Raw genomic sequence first — 25,427 nt, forward strand, 5'->3', positions numbered from 1 at the left:
AATATGTAAATAAAGGGATAGTATTTTTATTTCTTTTTCAAATCATTTATTGTGATATCTTATTTTGATCTCAGAAGTTTAGTGTCCCAACTATGACCTCAATGTCGCTGTTATTGTCTTTCATTCTTTTCAAAACCTCAAAAAGCCCAACCCATATCTGTTGTAATACAACCAATGCAAGAACAGATAAAATCATGGAAAAACCCTGTGAATTGCACTGTGCCAGCATCGTATCACATTCTTTCCACCATTAGCCTATTTTCTTCATCATCAACTCGGCAGAATTTAATATACACTGATTGAGAAGATATCTAGTCGTAGTTTATAACAAAACCCCACTGTATAGCCTATGTTTTCCTTTTAATAAGCTAAATGACTACCAAAGCTTGTCATTCTAGCTATGCAAGCACTTGAATACTAAGCAAACGGTGCACCTGTGTCGCTTGAAAAGAGTGTGTGTGAGTGTGTCGGGTTTCCCCAGCCGTTCGGCGGGGTTCAGTTCGTGCCCATCAACACACTCAGCCAGGCAGCATGGCACTTCCTCTGCCAAACATTTTCTGCGTGACCGACTCTAAGCGGATAACAGTGCAGCAGGAATGTTGTGGGCACGTTGCCTTATTTCCTTGCACAATAAGTGGCCCAGTCTGGGATTACGATGAAGAAAACACGACCACTGAATTGAGTGAGCTTCCAAGAGACTGCAAATTCTGCAAGATCGAGCTACTTCATCGAGCAGATGCATATCTCACGGGGGGCTTTGTTTTCCAGACCACAAGCCAGAATTTTGTACTTGACAGAGAGTGGAGATAAACAACAGGTCTTTGGTTTAGATAGCGACTCCAGCTCGCCGATATACAGTACAAGTCAGTTCTTGTTAAATCTTGATTTACGTCGCATATTCTACTTTATCGGTGGATCCTCTTTGATTAAGGCCCTCTTAAAACTTTGTCAGATATAACACGATTCCATAAAAATAGAATAGCCTGCATGGCTTGCCTTGGTTTTAGGTGTCCTGCGGGGTCAACAGGAAAGACCTAGAGCTGTTGGGCAAAGCCGATGAATGAAAAGACTCTTGGGGGAATTTTGGCAAAGACTTGAGAAAGAGTGGAAAACGGGATGCGGCAGCCAAGCAAACATCTGTTTGCTCTGACAAACGGCTGTCTGCAGTCTGGAACAGTGTTGCACTATCGCACTTGGCTTCTCTCACGCTTATTTTGAATGAAATTATGGCTTCCTTCTATAGAGTCTATGAAGAACAGTGTTTTGTATTACAAATGTTTATCAAAAATTTGAAGACAGCTGGTTTTCTGAGAGCAAAGTCGTCATAGAAACTCGAGAGGGCCCCACTGTGGTCTCTGTTTCTGTTAAAGTGTGTTTATTCATATTTAGAGCAAATGTTTTGTTTGTAGCCTTTGCTGTAAACTTGATTTTTAGCAGTGCACCTCTGCATGCAAAGGGAAGTGACAAGAAATCCATCAAAATAATAGCTCTGCATTTGGCGCACATGTGTCCGTGAAGAGGAAATCTTTTCTATTTTGGTCATCTGAGACCATGTCCAGTTTTAACCCTCTTAACCTTGCATGTAGTATCTGGCAGACAAAGTGAATTAAAACTTTTGTCCTTAGATGTTTTGCAGAATGTCCACGCTGCTCTTTTCCATACAGCTAAAACATATGACACCAGGGCCTGCACTCGATTATATTGAATGTGCATTTGTAGTGTACTTCAAATATTAAAAGTATATTTTTAATCAATTGTACTTGCAGATAATATAATATTAATGAAATAAAAGGCCGCTTAAGTGCTCTTAAGGAGTATACACTTTCATGACTATGTTTCTTAACACACTTTTAAGAAGTGGACTTAATTTGATGTGTTATTTAATATTACATTTTAAAGCTAAGATAATTTAAATGTACTAAAGTGCAACTTAATGCGTAATTACAAAATTTTTTAAATACATGAAATACAGTTTTCAATAGAAATGCCATTAAAATATATTTTAGTTTATCATAAATGCTTGTCAGTACATTCAACAAACCATATTTCCATATAGAAGTAATAATCAACTTTCAAATAACTTAAATGGGTCTAACACACAAGTTTTAAACTCTTTTTTCTTTCATCTTCTCATCTACAGCGCTTCTTCATTGCCTCTTTCATAAATGACAAGCATAAGTTGGCTTTATTTTCCAGGACCTTGCAAAGACCTGGAAGAAACTCCACTACATGTCTGCATCTGTTTGTAACAGGGCACCTCCACAGTAAATCACTGCTCACATTGGTGTCAACAAGTACCTGAGTGGCATGTTAGTGTGCTGTCATATGGGGATGTAGAGCACTGTTGGAAGGAGGGTTGGATGTCAGGAGCACATGTGAACACGGAAAAACGATCAGTCATGTCGTTTTTTGGACACAAACATAATCCTATTCAAGTCATTGCCCAGTTGTTTTGCCAGATGATGAGATTTTTCATTGCTCATTTTATTGACACTATATGTTATTTGCTTTATGCAGTAATTCACTGGGAACGGTTTGTTTGAAGTTCTTCTGTTGGTTTAAATGTACTTTCTTCCATTTTACTGCTTAAGTTTAAGACAATTGCTCAGTATGAACTCAAGATCTTTAGACGGCCCAATGGGGAGGCCTGATTTCAGTCTCAACTCTTCAGACCTCTACTGAAGGTCAGTTGTATGGTGAGTGGGGTAAAGTACACTGCTCCATTGTTGGCGAATGGTTATACTGGAGAGATTATTGGCCTTCTAATCACTTTGCCCTGCACTTTCACTCTCTCATGTATTTAATCTTTGGGGATTTGAGTAAAAGCTGAGGAGGTCTCAGGTTCGCTACATAAATAAACCTCACTAGTCTCTCCAGCGTTGGAACATGTCGGAGTACTTTCCTGGAAAGTTGGACGTGTGAGCGCCACACCACTGAGTGCTGTTTCATTGTATCTGCATTTCATAATAATGGTGCACGTTAGGAGAAGCATAACCTTCTGCTTATTGGTGGGGGGAGAAACATAAACAGGAAATGATGTCATAAAGAGGACACCTGCAGTCCTTCATGACTGAATGCGAAGGTCAGTAAGTCTGAGAAAAAAATATAAAATATCAGATAATTCAACCTTTTTATGAAAAGAAAAAGTTGGTTCAGGTTGTATAATATCATGTTGTTTCACTCTAAAAAGAAATGTAATGATATATCTAAATGAATAATTCATGGCATTAATATATATATATATATTTTGTTACGTCTCTGATGTAAATTTAGACTAGGGTTTTAAAGAGGTAACATTAATTTGACATATAACAGAAATAAGCCAGGGAATAAGTGGCAATGGAACACATGACACAAATTACACATCAAGATAAGGTTTATTGTTCCCAAGAGATTAGTTATTAAACAAACAAGACAAAGGAAAAGAAGGGAATTTACAGCGGCGCTTAAATCATAAAATAAAAATAATTAAAAAAAATCCCACATACTAACTAATTCCCAGTTCCCCTAAACTATTAAAATAAAGACAAAGAGAAAAGAAAATCTTCAATGCAAAAGCGTCATAAACTACACTAAATATACAAAGCAAAACATACAGAAAAAGTGCACACTAATAAACTAATGTATCTAATACATCTACGTGCAGGTATGTAGGTCACGTGACTTACTAAACTCTTCCACTCCTTCCTTGTCTTCCAAACCAGCAGCAAGCTGACAAAGACTAGCCATTAACAAAATTAGGTTGTGACAAAAAGGTTAACATGATTGTTACCAGAACAATAAAAACTGACGTTCTCCTTTTAAACCTCTCGGACGAGAGTGTGATTGGCAAGGAAAACATGTCGTCATAGTCGACTAATGATGAATGACAGCAAGGACAGCCAATAGAATCCAAGGAAGGCGGTACCTAAGAGCATGAGTGTAAGAATAGAAAAAAAACAAAAGGAAATAACAAAACATATACAACACAGAAGGTCACATAACACTCCCCCACTTAAATTAAAGTTTATACTCTAGAAAGTGCGTCCGCAAACACATTATCAACCCCCTTTTTATATCTAACCTCAATATTATAACTCTGGAGCAATAAAGACCACAGAGTCAATCTCTGATTTTGATTGTACATTTTAGACAAAAACACTAACGGACTATGATCCGAGTACACAACAACTGGAAGTATACTAGAACCGACATAAACTTCAAAATGTTGCAGAGCAAGTATTAAAGCTAGAGTTTCTTTCTCAATCGTAGAATAGTTTAACTGGTTTTTGTTAAACTTCCGCGAAAAATAACTCACTGGATGAGCTATCCCTTGTTCATCTTCCTGCAAAAGAACAGCTCCAGCACCAACATTACTAGCATCCACTTCAAGCTGAAAAGAACGTTCATAGTTAGGGGCTTGGAGAACGGGGGAATTGCACAAAAGCGCCTTCACACTTTCAAACGCAAACTGACACTCAGCATTCCACACAAAAGATTTCGAAGGGCTTAACAAAGAAGTGAGAGGACTGACCACAGATGAAAAATTCCTACAAAACTTCGATAATACCCAACCATTCCCAAAAATAGAGATAGAGATATGAAAGCCGTTTATGAGAATAATGATGAAGCTATATAAACGTGTATTTATGACGTAAGAAAAATATTGTTACTTTTTACTTGCATTTTATATATATATATATATAAATCATAAAAGAAACTTTTGCAAACTTTTTTGTACGTATGTATGTATGTATTTATTATTTATTTAATTTTATTATTTTGTCTAAAAGTTCAAGAAGCTGTTCCATTTTTTAAAAGATATATTTTCTTAAAAATAAGTCAGGATTTACAGCCTTAAGATTTGTCTTTTTTTCCCCTCTAGATTATGCTAACGTAGGCAAATATTATTTTACAGAACCTGTCTAGTTTTTTGGTTGTCTTGGTGTAGTGTAAGCATGCTGGGATATGTGCAGAGTACATGTGAAAATCATCGGGGGTTTGGTGTCATTTAACAACTGAAAGTACACGGTCCTACACTTGTGGTAGACCAACTTTAAACACAGACAGTGTGTAGTCTCAGCATGTCTGCTAGATGATGTCGGCTAATAGTCGGGATGATGTGAAGACTCAGGTTCCCGCAGGATGTGACTCATGGGTGTAATTACTGGAAGCCACATTCTGGCCTGCTGGTTCAGTAGTCGAAGAAACAGGGCTTCAATTCACAGACTCTGTGACGTCGACCACTTAACTGTGGAAACTGAAGTAAGTGTGATTCATGAACTGTGGAAGCTGAGGTCCTGTCCCATGTTACATTATGAACTGCCCTAAAGACTTCAATTCTCGTGTCATTTACTTTTGCAGGCCTTAATATGGAAAAGTCCAATTGGTATTTGCATCTTGTTCATTTTCTTGTACGTTCTTGTCATGGGCGTGCTCAACATCTTTCCTCAGCTCTGACATGAACATGTTTCCCAACTGAAATTTCCACCAATAATTTTTCCACTTGGAGGTCACACCTCCCAACCATAATTACTCAGTTTGTTTTTTGCAACTTCTGTGGAATCATCAGATCAACTTAGTAAATTGCAGAGAGGGAGATTCCAACACTTGTTAGCTTTTAAAGTCACTTGTTCAAGCTTGAATTGTGTGCAAAATTTTATTTTATTTTTTACTTAACTATTCTCTTGGCTACTCTCAAGTGCTCTTCAATGTTAAATCTTAACATTGGGGCTTTTTGGCAAGGCACAGTATTGAGATGCAGGTTAAACTGCAACTTTTGTTCCATTTAAGCATAGCTTATCGGTACTCTCATAGCAGTAGAAACCACAGGCACTTCATCAAAACATCAACACAATGATCATCCAGCTATAGACCTCTGAACATTAGTTATGTAAATGCATTCCTGTAAACACAATATTGCTTTATTGGACAAACGGAGGGACAAGTCAGAATTAATGTACAGATGTGGTTGCAGCTGCTGTCGAACTTGTCTTGAACCTGGAACTTGTCTTTTAAGATGATTCGTTCCCTCGCTTCCCTAAGTCATTTGTTCTCATTAAGAAAGAATAACGAGTTCATCATTAATTTCATAGAAAATCGCTGATACCATGTCAGATTCTGGTTCCTGTTGATTACGATTATTGATGACACAGATGTGAAGCATGGTGCAAAATTCTAAACAGAAAGCATTGTTTATAAATCTGTTTTTGATTTACAAATGTTCATTTTATTATATCAAGCAGGGTAAATTTAAATCATATTGGTCTTTGTGGTTTCAATGTCATTATCACAGGCAATTCATTGGGACATGTGTCTGAGACAACTGCAGCTGTTTTTAATGTGAAGAAGGGCTTTACTTTGGGTCAGAACCATCTGGAACAGTCTTCCAGAGCACAATCAATTGGCATTTAAAGTTGTGTACACTCTTCATAAAGTCTTACCCCTCCACACAGAACCTGGATATTGGCTTGACATCCGTGAATATTTGATCCATCCTTTTCTGATCCTTCCTAAGATAACCTTACAAACAGTTTCTAAGCCAACTGTGATACAAATAAAAATCTTAATGAGTAGTTGGGAGCTCTGCATGGTGGCTCTGGCTATATCTTCATGAAGAAGGAATTTTTATTGGCGGCGTTGATGAAATTTGCTCTGTTCTGTGGGCATTTAGAGCAGATGGTTGGCTGATAGTATAGTCCAGGCCTAGAGGAACACATATGAACCCTGCAGGGGGTTCATGGGTTACATGTGCCTCAAGTGTGTCCACTGATTGAGTTATTTGGCATATGGCATCGATTAAAGAGCTGGAGTGTGCGTATGAAATTACCTGTTTGAGACTGCTTTGGTTTAGGTAGTCTACCATCTACCTTCATTTTCTTAATACTCAATATACTTGGTTGGCTGGTTGTATATTTACAACACTGCAAATGCTGGACATTCTTTCTAATTAGTTCTTTCAGAAAAATGATGTTAGAGATGTATGTGCGTGTCCTGTCAATGGGAACCATTGGTTCTGTTTGCTCAGACATGCATATGAAGTTCTCTATCACTTGTTTTCTGCAAGACATATCACAACCCACAGCAAAAACACCTGAAGGTATTAGTATCCCATTTGCTGGCTTGGTTGCATGCATGGTCTGGATACTCTGTCACCTTGTAGTTAACATGAGCTACCTTCATCCCAGGATGCTGCTGGAAAGGTATTATAAAAGCATTTGTGATCTCATTGATGCTGCAGGCAGTATTTCCTTCTTCGAAGACCATTTCTATGAATTTCCAAACTTTGTAACATAACCACAGAGGGTTTCACATAAAGTTGATTGCTTATTCTCACACTATGTTAGCACAAAAGAAGTGATGGAATCTGTTATTTCATGTCCTGGGTGTGTTTTTAATCATTGTTCTGTCAGTTGGAAACACACACCAGAATCTAAGAGTCCTTTAACTTGAGTTCACCAAGGCTCCCATGGCCTCAAACTTCTGATGTCTCAATGAGATTTGACATTTTTGAGAAAGCCCTCCTGCAAAGCACTGCAGGTTTGGGACAGGCTAAAGTTTCAGTCTTTGTTCATAAAAAACATTTTATCTTTGCCTTCATCTGTATTCATACACTATATTCCAAGTATTGTAAAGCTACCGATTTTTATGGGTTATTATCTACTCAAAATCGCATCCACTGTAGCTCTCTAGCCCTTGTGCGGTCTTCGGTCATTTCTGACCAGAGAATTTTACATTTTGAATTTTTAAAAATCATAGCTTCACCAGAATGGTATGAAACTCTGTGACTTTTATGGCACTTGGTATGTGAACACAAAAAAATTTAGGGCTAAATTTAAGCTAAGTGGTCGTAATAAAATAGTCACACACATGGTCTTTGGTCAAAAATGACCGACCATAAATGGGAAATGGGAAAAAAATCAAAAATACAGAAAATGTGTGCGTGTACAATCTACAAATCCCCAACAATGCAATGAAGGGGTGAAACTCTAAAACATCTAGAGTGCAAAATCAACACATCCACTCACACACACACTTGTATACACACCTATGAACTGGTGTGACTGTAACACAGCAAATATGTAAAATAAAATCAATAATTCAACTACAATGCAGTAAAAAAAGTGGACATCAAGGAATGGGTTATACTCTAAAACATCAAGAGTGTAAACCAGATACATCCACTCACACACACACACATACACATTTATACACACTCATATGAATTGGTATGGCTATAACCATATAGCAAAAATGAGTTAGAAGACTGAAATAAGAGGTTGAAATCTGATCAGACCCAGAAGGATTAGGCTGTGGGAGGCGGGCGCTCTAACAAGGAAGGTAAAAGCCATGGCCTGCTGGAGCGCCTCTTTTTGAGATCAGTGGAGTGAGGTTTACATGCACAGCTCTTACTAGCCTACGACAGTTACATGTGTAACAAAATGCTTTCTGTGTTCAGGGTTGACTGTAGTAATAATAATAATGCAAAAACATATATAATAAAAATATATATATATATATATATATACCTTGACAAAAAAAAAAGTATTTGAGAATGCCTAAATATACATTCCAATCCACAACCTAATAAAAGTAAACAATTAGGGAATTCACAAGCCTCTCTATAGAGACCTATACATGCAACTAGTGGTTACACCATGAGATTACAGGTCTTTCTTTGCTCACACCAGGATGTGCTAATCTGCAGACATTTTCAATTTTTCATCTGAAATACTGCATAAATTTAAAAATAATTTTAAAGAATGAGAATTTTTTTTTTTTTCCTATTTTCAATGGTACAAATTGATCATAATTATTGCATAAATATTAATTAGTACCATACAATTCTCTCAAAATACAAAATAAAAAATATTATTAAACAAAAATATATTAGATTGATTTTACTGAAGAAAAAAAAGTTACATTTCAGGTGTCCGGTCACTTTTGACCGTGAAGACCATGAGTGTGACTCCCAAATGAGGAGCACACAAGGACTATGGATGTAACGATTCACTCACTCACTCACGATTCGATTCGATTTGATTTGATTCACGATTTTGATTTCATGATTTGATTTTCTCAACAAAAAAAATTAACAAAAATGAGATTGAAGACATTATACAGTAAATGAAAATGTGTCCTTTTATTAGGCTATTACACGTTTCTTAGTGAAATTGAAATATAACAAAACTAAATTTAAATTTTAAAACAAACCTCAAATCAAATAAGTAAGTTACACAAATGAAAGAAATCTCTTCATATAAGGCTTTGTCTGTGCTCTTTCCATTTAAAATTAGCGGCAACCACTGCATTTTAATCATGATCCAAACAAAGATGCAGCATGAGCAGTTTTTAATCTAAATTTGACTGTATAATTTTGAAATTTGAAGCAAAAACAGAATGGTCTGACTTTTGTTTTGTAAAACTATACTACATAAAATAATATATGAAGGAAACAGCAGACGAGCTGAATGAGGCACAGATTCACTTTCTGCCAGCAGGTGGCGCTTATGAACAGCAATGATATAGTGTTTCCTGGGTTACGGCTGTAAACAAAGCAGAGCTGCGATTATGAATTCTACTTTAATATGTATCGTTCAGAAGCAAGAGGAAAAGAAAATACCACGTAAACTTTTCTAAAAACAGTCAGTTCCCCTCAAAGATCATTCTTATAAACACATACTGTACTCCAATTGTATCGCAATTTGTTTGGCGTCTCAACCTATTTGAATCATCACATATTTTAATTGATTTTCAACCGGCTCGTGGTTCATCGTTGCATCCCTATAACTCTCTAATTTAATTTTAATCAGCTTCATGATTGATTGTCACTGACGTCAAACTTGGCACAAAGCATTTCTAATGTGCCAAATGTTAATATGCCAAAATGAGATTTGAGAGCTACACGGAAAAGGTCCCTTTTTCGTCCTTTACTCTCTGAACTATTCCTTTAAGTCTCACCCAAGAACTGTCAGGGAAGTGGAAATTTGCTTTAAAAACAATTACCGCTGCCCCTGAGCTTTGCACAGAAGCCAGGTATTATGTCAGCCTGTAACTATAGCTTATTTTGTCTTACTGTTTGGAGTGCCAGTGAAAGTTAAAGAATTTAACGTCAAACATTCAGCTGTCACCTGCACTGTAATTAAGTACACCCTGCTGCAATTGCCCTAGTGGGAACATCAGCCATTACCTCACTAATGTTTTTCATGCATGTTTCCCAAGCTTTTACAATGTGTCCTATCTAGTTTCCTCTCAATTCTAAACCACAGGCCAATTATTTCATTCCTAAAGCTACCTGTCACCCTTTCCCTATACTCCCAGGTCTCGTTTCAGCCACTTGGATTGTAGTTAAGTTTGACCTTTGACAAGGATTTACGTGAAAGGTTAGGGTAATCATTCCTTCCTCTCCATGCCATGCCATGTACATGACAACTCCCAATTCCTGATGACTGACTTAGTCAACTTTCTGACTGGGGTTTGATGGAATCTAGATCTCCTAGGAGGTGTGTGGCATGGGATTGTTCGATAACGGATGTGCCTTTGTCTCAGTAGAGAAGGTAACTCAATACTCCCATCTGCACTTCCCACACATTGGCAGCCCTGCACTCTGAAGCCTTGAGAATCTTAAAGCACTCCCAAGTCGTGATTTAAGGGGAAAATTGATTGCTTTAGCAGTCATCAATATGTATACCAAAGGTGTGAGTTTAAGAAGTGCGTAAACATTTGAAACAGGCAACCTTTCCCTGGACAACATCCCTTGATCCTTGTAATACAGTTGAGTGATTTATATGAACTGTATTTCTAGGTCAGGTCCTTTGAGTTCAATGAGGACATTTCAAGAGTTTGCAACCAGAAAGACGTGGATGACATAGACTTTTTTCCACGTTAGCTGTCTAGACCAACCAGTGAGATCCTACATCAGGGTTTATAAGGGTGATCTCACAATCCAGAAATAACTGTAATGTATCCCTCTTTCAACCACACCATCAGTCAAGTTTAACCATCCCACCGAAGTTTACCAATCATTCCATCCTGCTACAGTGGCTTGTGGCTGTGCTTCGATATTAATGGTGAGGTCATAATGGCATATCATATCGTACTAATTATACCAGTGATGGCATGCCATCTGGCTTTGCATGACTCTTGTCTTCTTCTGGAAGCTTAATTAACCCACTGACCAGGCCTCCGGGTGCACTTGCCTTGGTGCCAAGGAGCGTAACCAGGTCTATACAGTACTTCCATTCTGTAAACTCCAAATGCTTATTTTCCTTTTTTCAGGAATACAGATGTCCTGTGTTTTCTATTCCCATACCCGCTAATAGAGTCCATGTTTAAATATGGTTATCATTGTAAAGGGATAACTTTAAATGCACTTCAATGCGTCATTGTGCCTACGGTCACGTTTAAGTAGTTTCTGCACGGCCCACTAATAAAAACGCTTGAGTGAGTCTCAAAACCTTTAGGACATATGGTACATTACTCCCGTCCGAGACATCTATATTGAATCATGATGTTACGTAGCATGTTTTTCCGTTTTCTATTATTGCCTACAGATTATTGGCTCCAGCGGCTACTTGTTTTACAGCTCCTAAGGGCAACATCCCAGAATCTGCATGGAATGAAGTCAAGGGGTCGTTTTTTTATTTATTACTGCAGCATTTGTGCAGTGGACAAGCTCTTACTTAAAGCTACACCTGTGTAGAAAGCCCAGCCTGTACTTAAGTCTTTCCTGTGTAACTGGCCAGAAAGCAAATAGCACATGACCGGCGGTGCTTTTTGGTCTGGATCATACCTTGCTGTCAGAATTGGGTGGCGGATGATGTAAATGCATGCTAGTCTGCAGCCACAAACATGTGCTATCTCATTGCTTGCCAGCAGACTTGCGTAGGACCAATGTTCGATCACGAGTCTCCCAGAAATTGCTGAGAGCATGCATCGTTTTTCCAGTTAAAGTGTGTGAAGCTGGAAAGCATTTGGGTTGAATCCACTGTCACACTCACTTAAGTGTAGACTGAATGCAGGTCTGGTAGAATCATTAGACTCACTGTTCTGGGAGACCTGTTTTTGGGTGCAATGTTTTAGAGGCACAAGAGAGATAAGAGTTCTCCCTGACTATATTAAACACATGCTTGTGGTCATGGTGCATTTGCAATGTTTGCTTAACACACTCCTAAATTTTAGCGGCTTCTCAACACTTTTTTTCAGAGGTTCACCTATCATGTCCCTGTTAAGCAAGAATTACCTAACCTAAGGTGGTTTTGCTGGTCTTAACTGATTTAAGCTGGTCTGATCAAGTCCCAAAAAACCTTTAATACATTCACACCAGCAAACCAGACTAACTTCACCAGGCTGGGAAACAAGCTAAGCTGGCAAACCTTCTTAAGGTGTTTTTCTAATAGTCTTCAAAGTTCTTGTAATGACTCAAAACTATGGAGCAAACAGATCATTCACACTTGATTCCAGTAGATTGATGTTAACATGTTGCTAAGCAAAAAACTAAATACATAATAGACACAAACATTGTTATATGGTCCAATATTTAGCTCATTTTATCAATACTTAATCATACTTACTACGTTCTGAATGAAATCGACCAACCCGATCTCAAGGCAATTTGTACATATTTTACAAGGTTTCAAATTCTTCACAAATTGTACAAATTCGTATGAGTAAGGTCATATGAATTCATACAATTTGTAAAAAAAATCGTACGTATTTTACGAGATGGCAAATTCGTAGGAATTCGTACGAATGACCACCTCTAACCCTGACCCTAAACCTACCCCTCACAGAATTCGTACAAAATCGTACGAGTGAGGTCTTATGAATTTGTACAAATTATCCACCTTGTAAAATATGTACGAATTGGTCTCGAGATTACATTGAATTGACCCATTTCTCTTGACTCGTGCCATCTTGAATTAATATTTTCAATAAGCTTGTTGTTGAATCCATTTAAATAAGGTATCCTAAAAGATAGCATAATGTTCCCTATATTTGGAACAAACTTTGTCTTGTGAGCATGTCTATGAAGACTAAAAATACTAAGTACGCAGCTCACTAGGTTTTGGAGCACGTTAGAGCACTTATTTCCTTCAGGAAATCCAAATCTTGTTTTATTTTACCATTTCATTTTAGTATATAAAATTGCGGCATAGAAAATTAATAAATCATACCAGGCCGTGACTTTTCTCAGGGCTTGTTCTGCTCATGAAAGCAGCTCTTTCATCAGCATTTGCCACGGGTAAAACCACAAGCTCTTAAGTGAAATTATAAATAGACTCTGGCAACCCTTGCCAATGTTTTCACTAGGGCACATATGTGTTTAGGTTTTTATTAGAACTATTTTGCATAGTTTTAGTCAAGTGGAAAATCCCTAGCTCCGATGACTTTTTATAAATACTTTAAAACCCATCAAGGGTGTAAGCCAACACCTCAGTGTTGTTTTCTAAAGGTGTGTTACTCCTGCAGACCTGCTCGGAGCCCCATTTTAAATCCAGAGAGATATTTACAGTTTGAGCACTGAAGTTTACTGACTTGGAATGAACCCACTACTGACGTCTGCGTTTTAATAATCAAGGGCTTTGTACTCTGAAATTGTGCTTAGCCACTATATAATTAAACTTTTTTGGATGGAACAGATGTGTAAAGTCCTACAGCAGTTTCTTTTAATGGTAACAAAAGGAATGCTGCTTTACATTTAATAAATGCGTAATTGTAAACTGTCTGCTCACAAATGCCATCCCACTTTATAGTACACCACTGTGTAAGTAAGGAATGTCGTGGGATGTTTATTTGGCCATGCTGTAAGACATTTAAAGCCCTGACCCCCCTTGTCCAACTCTATAGTGTGTGCTGAGATAATGAAGTTGATCCTTATTGTACATAAACATCTAAACCGGAGATATGTTTTCTCAGCTAGCTTTGCTAAACAAATTTGCCAATTAAACCAAAATAACTGTGAGGTCTTGTTTCAGAGTCAGGGTAAACAAGCACATGACATTTTCAGCATTTCAAGCTTATTTGATTTACAGGACTCTGGGGAGATACACAGAAAAGAGCGACATTTAAGGCAAGAATCTTTTATATAACTTAATATAGGTTTATTTATCCTTCCTTCCTGATTGGAGATGGAGTTTGAAACACTTTGAGCAAACCAGGTGAATCTGAGATCATTTTGAGCTCAAACTTACTTTGTAAGTTTGTTTTCTCTGTCACTTCATGGAAAAGATATTAAAATGTTTAAAAATGTAATTACATCTGGAATTTCATGATGAAGAGTAATGTCTTTTTTATTATCCACTGGATATCAGCTTCAGTCTGATTAGTGCTCTTAAGCATCTGTTAAAAATCACATGCTTTGCATCATTATGCACCCAAGGCTGCTTCAGGTTAACAAAGTTTACTTTGGCAAAGGGTTTTTTTGAGAGAAAAGACATCCCCTCTTTCAAGCAAAAGTAAAATGTATTTTAATTGAGTCCTTATGGCTTTAAACTAACTCACTGAAATCAGTCAAATTAAAAAATCAAATCAAAGTCTCAACATAAAGCACCATTAGAACAGATGATGCTTTTAATGAAGGATCCAGAAGGCCTTTCAGCCACAACAAAACCTGTTGTGGTTTCTGATGTCAGTGTTAAATGTTCATTTGCCCTCTGAAATCGAAGACCAACAGAGCAGATCTGCTTTTTATAAACAGCAGAACGAAAACCAAATGTACTACATGAAACGGATAATTCTCTTTCGGGCTTCTTAGTAAGTGTTTGCTTCAGATTTGCGAAGACATTGTATAGCTAACAAGAAACAGGCATTTTAAGTGTGAGAAAATTAAAGTTATATCCTTAAAGAGATCTTCTCAGAGATCATTGAATTTCCTTGAATTGTTATTAACATGCAATCAATGAGGTATTGCTACAGTGACAAATAGCCTTGTGTAATGTTGGAAGTACTAAGTTACATTAGTACAATATGTACCTCATAAAGGTTTCATAATTGATAAATAGCATATGTGAAAACAAAACAAAGCCAAAAACAATATCTGGCATCATATTTTGTACATCAAGCATTAGATGAGAATAGATGTTCCTTATGTGGCTTCGTCAACCCCTGGATTCAGCTTTCCGTCTATGAAACACTGTTGAGAATTGTCAGTTATTCTAGGTCTGTTTTGAAGAATCACATGAAAATTTGTCACTTTTAAGGTAGTGAAAGGCAGTGAACAATGATGTTTGAAAGTGAGCTCTGTGAAGCATTAGCATTAGCATATTTATTTAGCATGATAAACAATGACTTGGGACACAAATTGTATGAAACTGGTCCATATAAACATAAAAGGTACACATTTGCTTAACTCATCTTTTTTTTTTTTTACAACTTGAGTTTGTTTCCATGGACTTGAAACCGAATAATGAGCCACTTGTTGCGTTATTGTATGTAACCTACCCACAAACAACACTGGCGCATTGCAATCTTTGTTTACAGGTAATCTTGATAGTATGTAATGGATTGTAATGTTGAATATGTACTAGACTGTAAATTACAACGAATGAAACCAATGGCTAAAAATATAAAATTAAAGGATTAGTTCAAGAATAAATATTTCCTGATAATTTACTCACCCACATGTCATCCAAGATGTTCATGTCTTTCTTTCTTCAGTCGCGAAGAAATGTAAGGTTTTTGAGAAAAACATTCGAGGATTTTTCTCTATATGGAGAAAATGTCGCATGACATTCATAACTCTTTAAAAAAAAAAAAAAAAAAAAAACGAGTTTGAAAAGTCTGAGTTTGAATAGTTTGTAAGAGTGCAATTGTAAACACAATGTATGAAGGCATCTGCTAAATGTCTAAATGCATTGAAATATTTATTTGGAAATGATTCGTTTTGATCCTTTGCTACAGTCCGGGTGGTCAGTGCAGTTGTCTTTCTGCAATTGTTTTTGCAAGAGGATTGTGTCAGATCCTGCCAGGCGTGACCTTTGACCTTTTTGCAACCATCCCAGATCAAATGTCCGTCTATTCCTGACAACTACAGACTCGTGGCACCGGCTTGGGCCGCCTGCCATTGAGGTCACCACCCAGTGGGTTCAGGACCCCTGAACTACTGTAATCAGAGATGACCTGTTGTGTTTCCACTGCCCCCCTCGGGCTTGGCCCTCCATTATCATGTCCTTCGCCTCTCATAAATACACGGCAAGCCAAACTTAACTTACGCCCTTTGATCTAACCCATTTCTGGCAGTGTAGAGGTCAGGGGAGCAGTTTTGTTTTTGTTATTTCTGCTTATTTTCCCATCTTTGTCAAAGCCAAGTGGAAATCTGTAGTTGGAAATCACGTCAGATCTCCTGTGGTTTGTATGGATTTTGCTCCTGCTTTCACTGAATGTAGCCAACATTGTGTAAAGGTCATGTAAATGCCTTGAACATTTTTTTTTTTATTACGGAAAGGGCAACAATTAAACAGAACTTATCAGAAACCTAGATTTGTGCACGTTACCTGATTTTCTTGCAACATAATTGCTATTCAGTCAAGTAATTCAATTTCTTTATACTTTGATGCTAAAACTAGACAATATTTAAAAAAATGTAGTCTTGTATTGTCGGTTTTTATGAGACGATTTTTGCATGTAAACACCATTATTGACATTTAGCCAGCTTGTTCGGTATCTTTTAATGTTTTAACTGGACAATAATTTAAAAATCCCTTGTTTTGTTGGGTTTTCGTTTTTTATAATGCAATGCTTCTTAGCTTAGCTTCTGGTTGGTTAGCTGGTGAAATAATAATATTTTTGAATTTCGGTTCAGGACATTTGAACACCTATGTAACAAATATGATGTAACAGACAAGGGCAGTTTTTTCTTCATTGAATACGATTTTAAATTGCAATACTTGTATACATTTTATGGTTAATTTGTGGTTAGCTGTTTTAGGAACTATGTTGCATTATACAGCCTATTAGTTTGTCACATTTTGGTCTAAGAAAGACATCGAAGTTTGTTTTTTGGTTGGTTTTCGCCATATGGTGCGCTACGCCGTAATAACTGTTGTATACCAAAAACAAAATTGCCTTCAGTTTGTACTTTACATCAGCTATTTACCTAGTAATATGCAGTGTTTGGCTTAAGCTGTAGCTCAAATTTATGTGCAGTTGATTTGGTTTGGAAACACCTCCTCGGCCAAAGTGTTATTAAATAAACCACTTGTCATCAGTCATAAATCAATATATTTTCCAAATGGGTGTGAAAGCAGGCAAGAGATGTGGTTACACTGACCCTTTGACTTTCAAGATGTAAGTATTGTTCAGTAATCCTCAAGAAACAACACAGAACATGCTAACAATGTGCTAACAACCACTCCTGTTGCTGAGGTCGGTTTATACTGAAATTTTGATGTTTAGAATTTATTGTATGTTCATAACTTTAAATGATTCATTGATTTGATTGATCTTCCTCTTAGTCAGAAACGTTGCACAGTAACTAGAACTGGAAAAAATTTTTCTTTCCAGCAGTACCTCCCTAAAATAAAAAATAAAAAACAAATTAATAACAGTCATCAGAGTTTAATAAAACAATCTTCCCATCTCAAAAAGAGGTCACCTCCTCGAGCGTCCCCAAGAAAGCAATTTATTCCCATTTGTCGAAATACAGCGTGTGTTTTCTTCAGTGGGGGGCCAGGATGGGTCTCAGAGGGATATACTCTTGGCGGCTCCCGAGCTGAAGGGGGCTTCCACTTGGCACACTCGCCACAGCGGTCTGCCAGCAGTGCTGCTAGCCAGGCTACTGTCAAAACTCAAGCAGTCCATTACTCCAAAGATAACAGGACCCTGCACCTCCTCCGCCAGTCTCCCTGGGTCAATTATCCTGCCTCATGCTGTGATCTGAAACTAGGAGCCACGCTTGGCGCACTTTGGATGCATTCAGTGTTGGCCTGTGAAAACGCTGCAATAAACCAAGAAACAACTAGGTTTTCCAAACCTCATAACACTAAACTTTTTACAAACCTCACATTTTAGCCTGTTAAAGATGCATAATGTGGATTATTGTTAAAGTTATGCCTTCTGTTTCAGTTGTTTCATTAGTAATTACTTGTTAAAATATACTAAAACAGCTCAACATGAATCAGGGGCGGATCTAGAAAATAATTTTTAGGGTGGCAAAGGGGTGGCACGGGGTCTAAGAGGGGTGGCAACATCAAAGCAAGCCCCCATGCATAGTTTTTGGGGATATGCACAAATATTGCATTGCCGTTAAGTAATCATCGGTCACACTTTATATTAGGTGGCCTTAACTACTATGTACTTACATCAAAAAATAAGTACAATGTACTTATTGTGTTCATACTGTATTTGCAAAACACTATTGCTGCTATTGAGGTGGGATATGGGTAAGGTTAGGGACAGGTTTGGTGGTATCAGTTTACTTTAGGTTTAAGGGTGGGTTAAAGTGTAAGGGATGGGTCAACAGTGTAATTATAAATGTAATTACAGAAACTAATTACAGATGTAATTACATATAGGTATTTTTAAAAATATAAGTACAATGTAAAAACATGTATGTACACAATAAGTGCATTGTACCAAATGATTAATTCAGATGTAAGTACATACTGTAGTAGTTAAGGCCACCTAATATAAAGTGGGACCTAATCTATACTGTTTAAAATGAAAAATAAATAACGGCATTTCAATATCCATCATGGCACCCAGTCAATACACAATATATACAAAAAACTTTAACAGGTTATAAATGTTTCTGAGCTTGTATCATTAAAGAAGACATTCTGTTATTACCAGAGGTGGGAATGTCTGTAATCACCCAGAACACACTATCAATAGTCTAGCAACACCCCAGCAACTGCATAGCAAAAGCCTAGCAACCACCCAGAATATCCTAGCAACCAACTAGCAACACTTCAGCAAACATCTAGAACATCTAACTGACCAAACTATTTATGCTTCTTAAACAAGACTTTAAGACAAGCCAGCATAAATTTGTCTTTCAAACTGTTCAATCTAGTTATTACAGGTATTCTTAAATGCTTGCTATTCAAATACACAGATGACTTTCCTGCCCAGTGAACACTCATGAGATCAATAACACTTAACAAAAAAACTCTTATTAGGATTCAGGAATTATTTTTGCAGCTCAATGTCTATTACAGTATACAACATGAATTAAATTACAGATAATAATAATAATTCAGCAATGAACTTTTGGGAACAGGTCATTTTCATTTTACTACTGCAAAATAATCTTGCATTAGATGAAAAACACTAGAAAAGTTCAAATACCAAAGAATTGTATATGAACTTGGTATGCACCACAATACAGTACAGTACAAAATTAAATTAAATTAAAAAAAGTAAATTCAGCATCCTCTGCACATTTGGTCAAATTTCATTACAGAATACAGTACTACAGCAGTTTCCTGGTCTCCTGACACAAGACTATATCTCTAGGCAGTCATTTCTCAGTTCTGCAAACATACAGTAGGCCTACACATAAAAAAAATGGCTACAAATAAAATTTGACAGTCACATGTTTGAAGGTGTACAACATGTGCAGCAGTTTACTGTACATATAGAATAGTGAAATTTCCATCATCTAATGTACTGGTACTGTACTGTAATTATACTGAATGTGTAAGTATAAAACCCATGTATATTATTCGTTCAGCTCTCTCCTCTCTCAGTTGATTGGTGTCATCAGTTTTGCTACCTAATGTTTAACTTACTCATTGTTAAATTTTTTGAGAAATGTGTCTTTGTTTTGAGAACTGAATTAATGATTTGGGAAAATGGGCCAACTAAAATCAGTTATGTTAACAATCGAGAAAACTGCAATACAAGATTCTTACCTAACTCTGCTTTTTCGTGATCGGCATCTTCTTATTGATTCCATGTTATTGTTTCGTCCGATATGGCAGAAAGGCCTATATCCATGATGAAAGTGGAGCGAGCGGTCGGAGAATCGGATCACCAAACAATTACGGGATGAATCAGACACATCCGGACGGGATTAGATTTCTCAGAGGACTTCTGAATAAATCGAGAAGCAGTATCTGATTCACGAACCAATGTAAAAACAATTCATTAGTGAATGGGCTGCGCTTTGTGTTTTTGACTCAAAAAGAACCGGTTCTTAAGAGTCATTTGTTAATGGCGCGCTGCGTACGCGTGCAACCATCGTGCACCATCGCGCGCTGTCCATAGGCGTAAATCCCGGGGGGGACGGGGGGGACAGGACCCCCCTATCTGAGGCTTGTCCCCCCTAAAAATATAATTACAAGTGACTCTGTGTATTGAAAATAATATAACGGACATATACTTAAAATAATTGTGTGATTAGTAAAACAAAATAAACGCAAAAAAACGTTTTAAGTTCAGAAATGTTTTGATTCCCCCCTCCCTTTCCTCACAGTGGTTTGGTCCACTGCCTGCTTTCCTTCTTTACCGATACACACACGAGTCCGGTGAGAGAGAGCAAGTTAGTTATGTGTAAGTAACTTAGGCTGTCAAGGCTATTTTATTCTCTTTTAAACATCGGGTGAAATGATTCTTTATCTTTAATACAGATGATGCTGGATCATTAAGAAATTAGTCATGACAAAACAATTATGACATCCGATGTATTTTCTATGAGCAATTATAAGTTTGACAAGCTTAATACCATAGCTTGTCACCCACTACAACTAACATGGCGATAAGCCTGTGTGTGAACTGATATTAGGCTAATATTGTAGACCTATGTGTTGGGTTTCGTTCAATATGATGTTTAGCGGCAGATCAGTGGGTTTAATGCGGTTGAATTAATGCGAAAGAGACATACTAGGTTTCAGATGAAACCTAAAATACTATGGATGATGCAAAATAATAATTATAATATGACCGCGTGGTGAACCATGAACTCATATTTAAACACGGTCTCCATGCTATGTACACATGCTGTGTACACATATCTATCCTTATAAGTACAATTTTGGCTGTATTATTTGTGTCCCCTTCAAAAATTGCTCTTGAGAAATTTTACGTTTATTGTCCCCCCCTACTGTCAGATGAAATTTACGCCCCTGGCGCTGTCATCGCCGCGGCTGAAAAGTAGCACATGAAACACTGCTTACATTTATATTTTATTCTGTGATAATTCTGGGGTGGCAGGTGGGGTGGCACAGCTTTTTCTTAGGGTGGCAATTGCCACCCCATGCCACCCCGGTAGATCCGCCCCTGACATGAATTAACAAACATTAACAGGTCAAGCTACCTGTTCTAGCCTTGTGGGCAGTGCACCGCCACATGATGCCGTTGCGCTTTGGCTATCCCATGTTCTAGTCCTGGCTCACAGACCTTTACCCATCCCCCCTCTCCATCTTTGCTTTATCGCATTAGTTTTCTATTGAGAATTTATTTTTAACGCTAACTTTTAAACCATTAAAGACAGACCTACTTTGAGCTATTGATGTTAGATGCTTATGTTGAAGCCATCAGCCTGCATTATATAAACAAATTTTTAAAGTAATAATTTTCAACAGTGGATTTCCTGTTGAAAAAACTACATTACCCATAATTCAACAGAGATATATCCATCAGTCCGGAAATTGTGACAAATAAATTGTGCCAGATTTGAATGGCATAGTCGTACACTCAAAACACTCAAACTTAAATGTGTATGTATGTATGTATTTATATTTTGCAATAAGTTTGTTTTAAACATTTTTACATTTCCCTTTTTTTAATTTGAATGTCATTTGCAATGCAAATGATTGTAGTCCTTCCTTCACGAAAGTTATTAAGTATACAGTCCTGTATCTTTTTGTCCAATTTTCAGAAACTTTTTTGGTTCAAATTGAAGTTTGTAATATCCTTTTTTTTTTTCTTTTTAAATCCCTATAGAAAAAAAGTGAATAGGAAAAATACTTCCAGAACTTAAGCCGCTAATAAAGCACTGTTGCACTCTATTAAACATCGAATCTTTTCTAATTGGCTGTTGTTGTGTCACTTCACACATAAGTTTCACATTCAGCACAGACAAGCAAATGATTTATAGCTGGAAACTTGCTGCTTCTGTGCTCACAACATTTAATGCGTGGGAAGTTGAATCAGGACTTAGCTCTACAAACATCAATCAGACTTACTAAGTTTACTGACAGGATGTTTATGTTGCTTTATGAAAATCTTCAAAGCATGCAAAATAGGAATAACAGTGACAACTGCCAAAAATTATTACAGTTTTCTCTTGTCGAACATTAAAACATGAGAAAAATGTCCCTTAGACTTAGAAACCCCAATACCTGGGGTTTACTTTGAGTTTGCATTAAAAACTTGTCAACTTGTCAATCATAGAGGACAAATCATTCATCACTTGGCACTCAGATCCTCAGAGTTCCTAGAATTCACTAGGGCCTCAATCAGGGCAGTTCAGGAGTGTTCACACCTGATAGAGCCAATACAGTAGCCTTTGCTAAATTTCCTGCACTCAGTATAGAGCTACAGATGGGCATCTGTAACATGGCAAAATACAGTGTGCAGACCTCCAGCGTGGACAATTGAGGGTGCTGGTGCTTTCGTGGGAGAATGAAAGGCAGCATTGTGAAGGCACTGTGATACCAGTGCCTCCATTATAAAGCTCTGTTGTCTGTAAACAAAGTCCAGGCCTGCTTTAGATTTAACTCTTTAGTACAGCACCCCCATCCCACTCTGTTTCCAATCCATACGTTTAAACGGCGCACTAGCAGAACTGATATGCCTCACTGGTACAAGAGCTGTAATGGGGTCTTTGACCTCTAGAGGAACTCATTCGTAAACATCATCAGAAAAAAAGTTCTTTGTAATGTATGCTGGATACAACTTTAGCTCCATTCAGCTCGTAAAAATCACATAAAGGGGGGTGAATGTGAGTTCACATCAGGCTCATATTTGAACAAGAGATAAATTAGGTTGTTTTTTGATCAAATGTTGCTCTCCCCGGCGGGGAGTCTGGTCATTAGGAGGCCAGCGTGAGTCCAGGAGCAATGATCTGAGGGGGCTGCCCTCTCTCAGGCCAAGGGCTCCACAGGAATGTGGAGGATGTGGAGGAAGGGCTGACTCACCCCTCCGCTCCAGGCCAAAAGATCCCACGGAGTGACATGAAAGACGAGGTGCTGGAACAGAAGATATTGAGGACTATACACTGTGTGCATTTATCAAATCTTTGGGCCGATAAAAACAAGTGAAATGGGGATAAAAACAAGTGAAAGCCGGATGATGTTTCAAGAGGATTTCAACTCAAGTTTTACGTCAAACCGTAAAACAAAACCGTCTCTCCTGATACAGATTTTGGAAAACGGCTTGCCATGAGTTATAGAGCTGTTACTATTTTATGGGCTTTTTAAGCATTTAATGGGATTGCTAGAAGTTCGGAAGTGAAAGGAAATGGTGGGACAGGTTTGGGAAGATATAAATGGAGGATACAGCCGAGAAACTTCCATGACAGAGGTGTCCAATCCTGCTTCTGGAGAGCCAACGTCCTGCAGATTTTAGCTCCAACCAGCTCCAACATACTTTCTTAGTGCCTGTCCACACGAACACGGGTATTTTCAAAACCGCAGCTTTTTCTATGCAGTTTAGCCGTTCGTCCACACGCAAACGCAACACCAGGTCACTGAAACCAAACCTTTTTGAAAACTCCTGCCAGGGTGAAGATTTTCAAAAACTCCAGTTGCGGTGTTTTTGTGTAGACAGCGAAACCGGAGATTTTGGCTTGTGACGTTGGAGCCTGCGCTGTTATCTCCACCTACTGGAAACACATAGAACTACCAAATCTCGAGTTGATGTACATATGGCAGAAATGTACAGTAAAAATCAGTTAATAATGCTCACAGCGTCCCAAACATAAATAATATTTATTTATTTATATTTATATTTTCATTGTCTGGCTATCTGGGATTTCGGTATGGAGTTAAAGGTTAGGATTATAATTTTTTTGGTAGTATTATATCACATTGTGAGTGTATATTAGCACCATTTGTCGTTTTCTTGTGGTATCTGATAGAGCGTTTGGACGCAGAAGCGGTGACGCGTGACGTCAGACTTAACAAGCGGATGTGAATCAGCACTTAGAGATGCTTCTGAAACATGCCACGATGTGGCTGGTATAAACACAAGCATTGACTGGAGTGGCCAGTGGCTGTGTTGGAGCTGTAATGCACTGTAATAAGGGTTTTCTTTTAGACACAACAGAAATATTGTTTACCAAACAGAAATGTTAACAGTTTAGTCCTGACCTTTAATCTAACTTCTAATCTTTTGATTTCCCCTATAATTATGTACAAACGAATCAACTACAGTTGAACACCTCATCTAAACAAGCAAAGACCAAAGAAACCATTTGAAAACCAAACCCCACGTACACAGACTTCCATTCAGCGGTAGCATACAGTAGCTGGATTATTGTAGATCTATTTTTACTTTTTCCAGCTATCCCATGTCTTTGCACTAATGAAAGAGGCTGTCTGTTCCATCCTGCTTTAAAGACATTCCTCAGACATTACCTTATTAAACCAACATGTGTATTGAGTGGGTGCGGCCTGGGCACAGAGGAAAGGGCTGTGTGTTGGCACTAATGGAAGTGTGAGGAGGCCACGCCCCCAGACAGATGACATCATCCACAGGATTCCCACAAGCCCAGGCTGTTTTCCGCAGCACGTGTCATACGTGCCCCACAGCCGCTTGACTTTTTAGGTTTAACTGCCATGAAGAACGACAGGTCAACATGGGATACTTGGAATAAATAGGGTGTATTTTAATGGAGAAAGTGGGTTAGTTAAGTGGAAGAAAATGTGATCTGTTGGTGACTACTGCAACCTGATGTTTTGTGCCACAATAGCTCAGTTCATCATTTACGCTGACATTTATTTAGTTTGGGCAAAAATATCTGTCTCAAGATGATGTTACTACAGAGGAAATTTGGTCATACTAGTGGCACGGAAATCACGTTAAAGTTTTAGGAAAGCTTGTATTTTGTTTTAAAGCAGCTAGATTGTTAAAATAGATGCATGAATGAAAAAATCAGTCACATTCAGTATGTAAATAAATGCACAAAGGAAAACCAATCAAAACTTACTATGCGAATTTAACAAAGATGTCAATGCCATGGAAGTTTTTTTTAAGTAAACAGAATAAATGCATTGTGAACTTTTTAACTGGACAGAACATTTAATTTGAAAGTACAGGAAATACTGAAAAGAGGATCATAATTCATAATTACATTTCATAATGGTTTTACTAAAAAAGAATGTATAATTATAAAGCGGCCAACTAAATATGAAACATCATTTTACATTTATTCATTTAGCAGACAGTTTTGATCCAAATTGACTTAAAAATGAAGACTACAACAAGCAATTCTTCCTACTTTGTCTATAAGATTCTTCGGAGTTTACATTATGGTTTACTGGGGGAAACATACTGTTTAAAAT

The 25,427-nt window shown here is 37.6% G+C and overlaps 1 protein-coding gene across 1 annotated transcript in view; it reads left to right on the forward strand.

The window, feature by feature from the left end:
- The window catches only part of p3h2 (prolyl 3-hydroxylase 2), a 56,775-nt gene that overhangs the window by 4,678 nt on the left and 26,670 nt on the right, over positions 1 to 25,427 (forward strand). The gene's annotated exons all lie outside the window — the stretch shown is intronic.

This window comes from Onychostoma macrolepis, chromosome 22 (genome assembly GCF_012432095.1).
Source record: "Onychostoma macrolepis isolate SWU-2019 chromosome 22, ASM1243209v1, whole genome shotgun sequence".
Classification (NCBI taxonomy): Eukaryota; Metazoa; Chordata; class Actinopteri; order Cypriniformes; family Cyprinidae; genus Onychostoma; species Onychostoma macrolepis.